The sequence below is a fragment of the Neophocaena asiaeorientalis genome, unplaced genomic scaffold (genome assembly GCF_003031525.2).
Source record: "Neophocaena asiaeorientalis asiaeorientalis breed wild unplaced genomic scaffold, Neophocaena_asiaeorientalis_V1.1 scaffold119, whole genome shotgun sequence".
In the NCBI taxonomy this organism is placed as follows: Eukaryota; Metazoa; Chordata; class Mammalia; order Artiodactyla; family Phocoenidae; genus Neophocaena; species Neophocaena asiaeorientalis.
This window is the reverse complement of record NW_020175821.1, coordinates 2,397,013-2,408,151: the sequence shown is the minus strand read 5'-3', so window position 1 is coordinate 2,408,151 and position 11,139 is coordinate 2,397,013.

Below are 11,139 nucleotides of genomic sequence, written 5' to 3'. Positions count from 1 at the left end.
TTGATTGTGTTGTTTGGTTTTTTGATATTGAGTTGTACGAGCTGTTTATATATTTTGGATATTGCCACTTGTTGGTCATATCATTTGTAAATATTTTCTGTCATTCCATAGGTTGTCTTTTCATTTTGCTGATGGTATCCTGTGCTGTGCAAAAGCATTTAAGTTTAATTAGGTCCCATTTTTTAAGATACAGAACATTTCCACCACCCCTGAAATCCCTCTTGTGCCCTTTGCAATTGATCTCTCTTCCCTGAGGCAACTACTGATATGATTTTTATTACCACATGTTTTGGTTATTTCAATAAATAACCACGCCCAAACCTAGTGACTTAAAACAACAAAAATCATTTATTTGATCATGATATTGCAATTGGTCAGGGTTTAGTGGAATCATTTTGTCTCTGTTCTCTGTGGCATCAGCCAGCTGAGACAGCTTGACTGAAACTGGAGAATCCACTTCCAAGATGACTCACTTGCATGGCTGGCAATTTGGGATTGGCTTTTGGCTGGGATCTCAGCTAGGACTGCCAGTTATGGATCTCGTTTTTCCTCCACATGGCTGTTTGGGCTTCCTCACAGCATGGGTTCCAAGAAGGAGGAAGTGTAAGCTGCCAGTCCTTTTAAAGACTAAACTCTAAACTGGCACAGCATCACTTATGCTCTATTCTATATGTCAAAGCAATCACAAGGCCAGCCCAAATTCAAAGGAGAAATAAATCTCACCATTCAGTGTGGATAGTGACAAAGAGTTTGGGCCATCTTTATTCTACCACGTTGTACATTAGTTTTGTTAGTTCTAGAATGTCATATAAATGGAATCATATAGTGTGTATAATTATATGTCTGGCTTCTTTTGCACAACGTGTGTTTTGAGATTCATCTATGTTTTTACATATATCAGTGGTTCATTCCTTTTTATTGTTGAGTAATAGTCCAATGATAATCAATTTTCTAATCCATTTATCTGTTGATGGACATTTGTGTTGTTTCCAGTTTTTGATGATTATGAATAAAGCTGTTATAAAAATTCTTATACAACACTTTTTTTGTAGCTATATGTTTGCATTTCTCTTGAGTAAATGCCTAGAAATTTGAATTTCTGGGTCATAAGATAGATATATGTTACAATTTATAAGAAATTGTCGGGCTTCCCTGGTGGCGCAGTGGTTGAGAGTCCGCCTGCCGATGCAGGGGACACGGGTTCGTGCCCCGGTCTGGGAGGATCCCACATGCCGCGGAGCGGCTGGGCCTGTGAGCCATGGCCGCTGAGCCTGCGCGTCCGGAGCCTGTGCTCCGCAGCGGGAGAGGCCACAACAGTGAGAGGCCCGCGTACCGCAGAAAAAAAAAAAAAAAAGAAATTGTCAAACTACTTCCGAAGGATTGTACCATTTTTCACTTCCAGCAGAAATGTATGAGAGTTCTACTTGCCCTACGTCTAGCCAACATTTTTTATTGTCAGTGTTTTTAATTTTAGATATTCTGGAAGGCATGAAGTGTTATCTCATTGTGGTTTTAATTTGTATTTCCCTAATAATTAAGTATTGTGCATCTTTTCATATGCTTATTAGCCATTTGTAGCTGTTCTTTGTTAAGTGTCAGTTCAAGTCTTTTACCCATTTAAAATTTTTGGGGTTGCTGTCTCATTATTATTGAATTATAGGAGTTCTTTTTATATTCCAGATATTTGTCCTTTGTCAGATACACACATTATTACTACATGTTAATAGATTGGAAGACAATATTATTAAGATATTAATTATTCACAAATTAATTTATAGAGTTAGTGTAATTAAAATACACGAGTGTAATTAAAATACCAGCAGGTTTTTCATAGAAACTGACAAGCTGATTCTAAAATTTATATGAAAATACAAAGGGCTTAGAATAGTCAAAACAATTTTGAAAAAGATATAGTTGAAGGACTTATACCACCTGACCTCAAGACTTGCTATAGAGCTACAGAAATCCAGGCAACATGGCATTAGTATATGGACAAATAAATAGGTCAGTTGAACAGAACAGAGCCTAGAAATAGACCCAAACATATACAGCAAATTGGTTTTTGAAAAAGGATGTTGTAGTAGGCAGCCTCTAAGATGTCCCACAATGATTCCTCTCTCCTGGTATTCACACCCTTATGTATTCTCCTCCTCTCGAATGTGGACTGACAGAAATGATAGTATGTTACTTCTGGGGTGAGGCTTAAAAAATACTATGGCTTGGGCTTCCTTGGTGGCGCAGTGGTTGAGAGTCCGCCTGCCGATGCAGGGGACACGGGCTCGTGCCCCGTTCTGGGAAGATCCCACATGCCGCGGAGAGGCTAGGCCCGTGAGACATGGCCGCTGAGCCTGTGCGTCCGGAGCCTGTGCTCCGCAACGGGAGAGGCCACAACAGTGAGAGGCCCGTGTACTGCAAAAAAAAAAATAGTATGGCTTACATCTTGGGGGCACTCATTCTTGGATGGCTTGCTATTGGTAAAGAGCTAGTTGTCATGTTGTAAGGCAGCCCTGTGGAGAGGCCCATGTGTCAAGGGACCAAGGTCAGCCAAGAACCACATGAGCGAGCTTGGAAGCAGACTCCCCTCCCCTCAAATCAAGCCTTTGGATGAGACTGAAGCCCTGGCCAACAGCATGACTGCAAACTCATGAGAAACCTTATTCCAGGGCATCCATATAAAATGTGCCCAAGTTCCTTAACCACAGAAACTATGAGGTAATAAATATTGCAGTTTAAAGCTGCAGCATGCTGGAGAGGGTGTGGAGAAAAGGGAACCCTCTTGCACTATTGGTGGGAATGTAAACTGATACAGCCACTATGGAGAACAGCATGGAGGTTCCTTAAGAAACTAAAAGTAGAACTACCATGCGACCCAGCAATCCCACTACTGGGCATATACCCTGAGAAAACCATAATTCAGAAAGAGACATATACCAGAGTATTCATTGCAGCTCTATTTACAATAGCCAGGACATGGAAGCAGCCTGAGTGTCCATCGACAGATGAATGGATAAAAAAGATGTGGCATATACATACAATGGAATATTACCCAGCCATAAAAAGAAATGAAATTGAGTTATTTGTAGTGGGGTGGTTGGACCTAGAGACTGTCATACAGAGTGAAGTAAGTCAGAAAGAGAAAAACAAATACCATATGCTAACACATATGTATGGAATCTAAAAAAAAAAAGTTTCTGAAGAACCTAGGGGCAGGACAGGAATAAATATGCAGACATAGAGAATGGACTTGAGGACATGGGGAAGGGGAAGGGGAAGCTGGGATGAAGTGAGAAAGTGGCATGGACATATATACACTACCAAATGTAAAATAGATAGCTAGTGGGAAGCAGCCGCATAGCACAGGGAGATCAGCTTGGTGCTTTGTGACCTCCTAGAGGGGTGGGATAGGGAGGATGGGAGGAAGATGCAAGAGGGAGGAGATATGGGGATATATGTATATTTGTAGCTGATTCATTTTGTTATAAAGCAGAAACTAACACATCATTGTAAAGCAATTATACTCCAATAAAGATGTTAAAAAAAAAAATAAAGCTGCACAGCCAAAAAAACCCCCACAAAAACAGCTAAGTTGCAAAGTTTGGGGGTAATTTGTTATACAGTGATAGATAACTAATGTACATGCCAAGGTAATTTGAAGGAGAAAAAATAGTCTTTAACCAATAGTGTTGGATAAATTTAATATCCTTATGGATAAAAGTGAACCTCAACCCCTACCTCACACCATACACTTTTTTTTTTTAACTTTTATATATTTATTTATTTGGCTGCACCGGGTCTTAGTTGTGGCATGCAGGATCTTCGTTGCTGCGTGCGGGATCTTTGTTGCCACACGTGGATTCTTTAGTTGTGGCATGCGAACTTTTAGTTGCAGCATGTGGGATCTAGTTCCCTGATAAGCATAAGTCCTTCAACTATATCTTTTTCAAAATTGTTTTGACTATTGTAAGTCCTTAAGACTATTCTAAGTCCTAAGCCTGGACTGAATCCCGGCCCCATGCATTGGGAGCGTGGTGTCTTAGCCACTGGACCACTAGGGAAGTCCCCATACGCTGGTATTAATTTGAGGTAGAGATTAGACTAAAATGTAAAAGCTAAAACTATAAAACTTCTTCCCAAAACACAGAAGACAATCTTAATAAATTGGGGTGGGCAAGGGCATTTGGACAAGATACAATAGTGTTAACCATAAAAAAAAGTTTGATAAGTTGGACTTTATCAATAGTTTTTAAGTGGAAACATTGTATGATGAGATCTGTGCTTCCGAAAGGATAAATGTGAGAGCGGTGTGGAGAACTGTCTATCTGTTTCTCTCTCTCTCACAAAAATACTCTATACTAGTAACTGTTAGAAGTAGCCAAGTCCAATAAAGTTGAAATGGTAAATAAGTATCAGAAATGTTAGTCTTAACTTATGTATTCATTCATTATTTCATTCAGTCAACAGTTATCTGCTGTCTTTTTAAAAAATTGTAGTAATATATATATAACATAAAATTTACAATCTTAACTTTTTTTTTTTTAATTGTTGGCTGCGTTGGGTCTTGGCTGCTGCGTGTGGGCTTTCTCTAGTTGTGACGAGTGGGGGCTACTCTTCGTTGTGGTGCGTGGGCTTCTCATTGTGGTGGCTTCTCTTGTTGCAGAGCATGCGCTCTAGACGCGAGGGCTTCACGCGGGCTCAGTAGTTGTGGCTTTTGGGGTCTAGAGGGCAGGCTCAGTAGTTGTGGTGCATGGGCTTAGTTGATCCGTGGCACGTGAGATCTTCCCGGACCAGGGCTCGAACCTGTGTTCCCTGCATTGCCAGGTTGATTCTTAACCACTGCACCACCAGGGAAGTCCCAATCTTAACCATTTTTAAGTTACAGTTCAGTAGTGTTAAGCACATTCATATTGTTGTGCAAGCTCCAGAATTCTTTTCATCTTGCAAAACTGTAACACTATACCCTTTAAACAATTTCTCATCCCCCCTTCCCTCCAACCCCTGGAAACCGCCATTCTACTTTCTGTCTCTATGAATTTGACTACTCTAGATACCTCATATAAGTGGAAACATAAAGTATCTGTCTTTTTGTGACTGGCTTTTTTTCATGTAGCATAATATCCTCAACATTCATCTTTGTTGTAGCATGTGTCAGATTTTCCATCATTTTTTAAGGCTGAATAATATTCCACTGTATGTACATATCACATTTTGCTTATCCATTCATCTGTCCATGGGCACTTGGGTTGTTTCGACCTCTTGGCTATTCTAAATAGTGCTGCTATGAACATGGGTGTACAAATATATCTTCAAGACCCTACTTTCAATTCTTTTGAATTGCTGGATTACAGGGTAATATATTTTTAGTTATTTTAGGAACTGCCATACTAATTTCTATAGTGGCTGCACCATTTAAAACCACCAACAACACACAGGTTCCAATTTTTCCACATCCTTGCCAACACTTGTTATTTTCTTCTTCTTTTTTTAAGTAGTAGCTGTTGTAAGAGGTGTGAAGTGGTATCTCATTGTGGGTTTCTATTTATTTATTTATTTAATTTATTTGGTTGCACCGGGTCTCAGTTGCATCAGGCAGCCTCCTTCTAGTTACAGCTTGCACGCTCCTTATTTGCGGCATGCATGTGGGATCTAGTTCCCCAGCCAGGGATTGAACCCAGGCCCCCTGCATTGGGAGAGCAGAGTCTCAACCACTGCACCACCAGGGAAGTCCCTCTCATTGTGGTTTTAACTTGCAGTTCTCTAAAGATTAGTGATGGTGAGCATATTTTCATGTGCTAATTGGTCATCTGTACATTTTTGGAGAAGTATTTATTCAAATCCTTTACCTATTTTTAAATTGAGGTTTTTTTTGTTTTGTTTTGTTTTGTTGTTGTTGAGTTGTAGGAGTTCTTTATATATTCTGGATATTAAAAGATATACAGTTTGCAAATACATTCTCCCTGTATTTTATGTGCCAGATACTGTTCCAGACATTGAGAATAGAGAGGAGGGCTCTACTCTTATGAAGTTTACATTCTTTTGGGTAGAGGCAGGAGGGAAACAATAAATCAAATAAGTAAGGTAATGAGAAAGCCCCATAAAGAAAATAAAACAGGGTGATAAAATACATGTGACTGGTAGATGGAGGGAGTCTACTTTAGATAAGGTAGTCAGTTAAGACCTTTCTTTTAGAGCGTGGCATTAGAGCTGATGAGAACCATTCAGAAGGATCCATCCACATGGATTTCATCCCAGGCTGAAGGCACAATCATCTTGAAGGACATAAAGTGGGTGTGACAATAATGATCAAGAGATCATTATTATCATAAAACCACAAAATCATAAGTAGGCAAGGGCCAGATCCATTAGGGTTCATAGGCCGATGTAAAGAATGTGGATTTTACCTTAAGTACAATATGAAACATTGGTTGGTTCCAAGCAGAGGATCATAATATCTCACTAATATTTTTAAAAGATCGCTTTGGCTGGTCTATGAAGAATGGATCATATAGTGAGGGGAGATGAAAAGCAAGGTTCTAATGAGTGTTCTTTCTTCAGGCTCTTCTTTTACATCACCCTCAGGCAGTTGTCCCCTCATGCTGCTAGAGTCTTCTACTCTGTTTCTAAATTTGTATCACATGGTGGACATTGGCAATTGAAGTCTTCCTTAACAAAATGGAATTTGGTCACCTGTAGTAATTTCCTCCATTTCTGTATGATTCAGTGTGGCTATATTATGTGTGGTAACTGATGATCCCAAATCTCAGTGTCTGAAAACTACATAAGTTATTTTTTGCTCATGCTACATATTCACTGCTAGTTGGTTAGGGGTCTCTGCTCGTCATCCCTATTATGGGATCAAGGCTGACAGAGTGACCACCAGTTGGAACATTGCTAGTAGCTGTGGCAGAAGGAAAGAGAAAATGGCTGAATTGCATGCTGGCATTTAAAGCTTCTTCTGAGAAGTGATACATGTCACTTCCACTCACATTTCATTGCCAAAGAAAGTCATGTAGTCATTCCTAACTTTATAGGAGCAAGGAAGGGCAATTATATTGATATCATGTTCTTGGAAGTTGGGAGAACCAGAAATATTTGAGAATAGCGTGTAAGTGTGAACAACTACTTCCAAGATCACTACTAATACTTTTTGGCACTCAGTAAAATATCTCTTCAAAACTTCTAGAAAATAGATATATTAAAAAATATTTCACTCATCCTTACTAAGAGCATTCACTATGTAGGACATTATAGATTTATTATTTATTTTTTTTTTGGCTGTGTTGGGTCTTCACTGCTGTGCGTGGGCTTTCTCTAGTTGCGGTGAGCGGGGGCTACTCTTCGTTGTGGTGTGCGGGCTTCTCATTGTGGTGGCTTCTCTTGTTGTGGAGCACGGGCTCTAGGCGCGCGGGCTTCAGTAGTTGTGGCTGGCAGGCTCTAGAGCACAGGCTCAGTAGTTGTGGCTGGCGGGCTCTAGAGCGCAGGCTCAGTAGTTGTGGCTGGCGGGGTCTAGAGTGCGGGCTTCAGTAGTTGTGGCTTGCGGGCTCTACAGCACAGGCTCAGTAGTTGTGGCGCACGGGCTTAGTTGCTCCACAGCATTTGGGATCTTCCCGGACCAGGGCTCGAACCCATGTCCCCTGCACTGGCAGGCGGATTCTTAACCACCGTGCCACCAGGGAAGCCCTGTGTAGGGCATTATAAACCTTTTACTAGTCTATTGTAAAACAATATAGATGACAAGTTTTGTATTCTGAAATCAAATTTAACAGGCTATTATCATTATAATGAAATATTCATATGCTTGTATTTGTAGGATCTCTTAGAGATAAGGGTCAAACTAATGCAGTGGTTGAAGAAATGGAAAGTAGGGGGTGACCTCAAAAAAATGTTAAGGTGTTTGAAGCAATGTAATTTTATGACTAAAAAAGTGGAAAATAGATGGGAAGGACCAAGGAGGATAGGGAGGTTTCCTACACTGGGAGGCTTATTGGAATGGTGGTGTCATTGCCTATTTAAGGGAATACAGTAGTAGCTGGTGTGTGGTGTGAAGAGACAATTAGTTTGACTTTTGAAATACTGAATTTCAGATGTCTACCGGAAGCTCTGCTCTAGGTAAACCTCCCTTTGCTAGGAATGGATAAGGGCAGGAGAGGAGACTGGGAAGGGAGAGTCTAAAACATTGTGTTACGTAAGTGAAGGGAGAGTGAGGTTTTTTTTTTTCCAAATCTTTTTTTTCTTCTTTTTCAAATTTATTTATTTATTTTTGGCTGTGACAGGTCTTCATTGCTGTGCATGGGCTTTCTCTAGTTGTGGCGAGCAGGGGCTACTCTTTGTTGTGGTACCGGCTTCTCATTGCAGTGGGTTCTCTTGCTACGGAGCAGAGGCTCTAGGTGCGCAGGCTTCAGTAGTTGCAGCGTGTGGGCTCAGTAGTTGTGGCTCGCCGGCTCTAGAGCACAGGCTCAGTAGTTGTGGCACACGGGCTTAGTTGCTCTGCGACATGTGGGATCTTCCTGGAACAGGGATCGAACCCACGTCCCCTGCATTGGCAGGCGGATTCTTAACCACTGCACCACCAGGGAAGTCCAACTCTGAGGTATTTAAATGTAAACAATTTTTAACCTTCAAGTGCAGGCACACATGCCCCCTCCACCCTCCAAGCATCTCTGTATTATCATTATTTTACTTCAATAATGTCTACAGTTCAGCATTTTAACATGACATGTTAAGATGAAAAAAACCCCTTAAATGAAGGTGAGAGATAATGTAACAATATGTACCAAGAGATGGGCAACAGAAACGAAGGAATCTAAAAAGATCTGCAGTGTAACAATCTGTTAGTGTGCCTCTAGCACTGTCTAGGGGAGGAGCAGACTAGTGCAGAAAAAAGGACTCAAGAATGTGTTGTACTGGACAGAATACAGGATGCTGGTTAAAATACAACCTTTACCACTAACTAGTACTCACATCTACATAGTGCCTCCTATTCACCAGGGACTGTGACAGGTGTTCTAAGTATTTTTATCTTGGAATCATTATGAAAGTCCAAAAGCTAGGTTTGTTGGCCCCAAATTGAAGTTAAAGGAACTGAGGATTAAAATGTTAAAAAACCTGTTCAAGGTCAAAGTACAGAAAGTGGAGAATTGCAGGTTCACCTGTATGGGTCTTATTTCAAGGCCAAGGCTCTTTCCACTATAGCCAATAGACCCCAACCTAGTTGTGCATCACAATTGCCTGGAGAACATCAAAACACGTTTTCTGGTTTCCCACTAAAGATTGTCTCAGAAGATAGTTATATTAGTATAGTACTTTTCTCTCAGGGTTGTTGTTAGGATTAAATGTAATAAAGTATATTGCACTGTTTCATAAACTACAAGTTTAACATAGTCTTCTAATTTAATGATTTTATTATACGTGATTGTCTAATTCCCTTTCTTTTGATTTTATGGTCAGAAAATAATTTTCTGATAAGTAATTAGGCTTACCAAGTGCCTTGAAACCAGAAAAGGGTGCCCAGAACGATGTATTTTGTCTTGATAACCACATTATAAATTAACACATTTAATTTCTAGCTTATAAATCAGCATTCTTGTGAGTCTGACCAGCGCTAGTCAAATTCCCCCAGTTTAATCATCCCTTTGTTAACAGAAAAAACAAAGTTTTGAAATCAGCAAAGCTGACGAATGGAGTTAGAGCAGAACACATAGTTTTAATTGGGAGTAGAATATCAGGTTTTTGTTCTGGAGGTCGGTTTTGTGAATACGTTACAAAATTAACTCATTCTAATGCAATACCACCTTTTCTCAGTGTTAGTAGTTTTTCTTGGTTCCAACACATCATAGCTAGATTATGTTGAACCAGAAATGTAGTAGGGCTACAAATCCTGTCCCTTTAAAAAGCCTCCTCCTCTTCTCACCTCCACTTTCCCCAACAATAGCAGTATGTTTACCAAGAAAGGTCTGGTCTTCTATCCCCAAACAAATTCTAAAGCATTATTTATACTTGCGAGTAGGGTTTGTAGTACGTTGTATTTAAATTAGCATTCTTCCCCTCCCCACCACGAACTTCTGATAGTTTGCTTGTAGGCAAAGACCCCCCCCCCCCTTTTTTTTGCAATATTCAAAAAGGCACTCAGCAGGCACTTACTAAATGCATGCTCCTTGAAGAAAAGTTAAGCGGTTTCCCTAAAACCACACAGATCAAAGGAGTGGGGGAAGGGGGGACTCAAAAGTGCCTGTTACACCCAGTCACACTCCCATAATTACCGGAACCGCCTCCATCCCAGCCGTACGACAGGGCTTTCAACGGGACAAGAAAGGAACACAAGGGAGGTGAGAGCCAGGAAATCGGGAGAGGTGCCTCTCCCGGCATGCTCTGCAACACACTGAGGGGCGCCAGAAATATCCCGGCGTGCATCGGGGAGCGCCCAAGGGCGATGGTTCCCGGCTCCTGCAGGGGCACGCGAAGTTAAAGCGGTAGGTGTGAGCTAGCTTAGTTTTGAGACCCCCGCTTCCTCGTTTCCCCTTTAGGAACGTAATCCCATAACGGCTGAAAAGGAGGTCCTCTTAACTACCCTCCCTTTCCGCGTGCGAACGACTTTCGGCGCCGCTTCGAGCACAGTGCCAGGTGATTAGTGGTTAGGGGCGGGCCTGAGCCGATCACATGACCAAACCTGGCCGCCAATGACTAGCCGGGTGGTCCAGCAGCGCGAGGATTCCCGGACCCGTGAGCGGAGCGGCGCGTGGGCTCGCTCCGGTCGGCTCTGGCAGGTACGCGCAGGCGCCCTGGTTGCCACGCGCCCCGTCTGTCCCCACGCGCCCAGCGGCGCGTACTTGGCGCGAGGTGTTAACAGTCTGTCTGGTTGTTTTTGTGGGTGGGGGGGAAGGAGAGGGTGGGGGGGCGATGGCGTCACGTGGACGCCACAGCCAATCGCACTCCGAGGCGCACCCACAGCTTTCCCCGGCGCCCCGGGGTGCGACGTGTTCAGTGAGGTTCGGCTCTGCCCTGCAGGTCCCAGTACTCTTTCGAAGCGCGTGTGCGGCCTGTAAAGTCTGGCCGCGGGTTTTCGTGGCGTCCTGCTCCACTCTGAGCACGGACGACAAGTTCTCGGCAAAATGGCTGCTGGAAAGAGTCGCCTAGCAGGGGGAG